Genomic DNA, 567 nt, shown 5'->3' with positions numbered 1-567 from the left:
GCTTTTGGTGTGTGTTGAGAGTGAAGGTGTGAGGCTGTATTTATAGGCATGGAGCGAGGTGAACGTTGCACCAAATAAGGTGCATGTTGAACCAGATTAGAGAATTGAGAAAAAAAAACTTAGGGAGTTAGAGAAAAACCTAGTCAGCGTCAGCTTATTTACTGAGTCAGATAAACGTTGGAGCATAACCAGGTAAGGTAAGGTAAGTAGAGTTTTAGTATGATTCAATCAAGGTTGAAAACTTTAAAAAATTAATGTCAAAGTACAAAAGTTCACTTGAGCACAGCCCACGTGTATATTCGCTCGCAAAGAGGGGAAAATCTAAAATTTCTCAAGGTTTGGCCCAACCTTATGTGCGCGCGAGCACACTCCGTTTTCCTTGCTTGCAACAAGCTCATAGTGTGTTTTCATATATAAGACCTTCTCTTTTTAAGTATCTTGACAATGTGGGATGTTAGAACCTTATGAAATACACTATTTTGAACAATCCCCCACATATTTCATAAGGTTTTATAAGAAGTTTTACTGGGTCAAATTTCATTTGTGTAATGCATTGTGACTGGTGCT

This window comes from Theobroma umbraticum, unplaced genomic scaffold (assembly GCF_002168275.2).
Source record: "Theobroma umbraticum cultivar Fairchild unplaced genomic scaffold, ASM216827v3 scaffold_56.0, whole genome shotgun sequence".
Lineage (NCBI taxonomy): Eukaryota > Viridiplantae > Streptophyta > Magnoliopsida > Malvales > Malvaceae > Theobroma > Theobroma umbraticum.
This window is presented reverse-complemented; position numbering follows the sequence as displayed.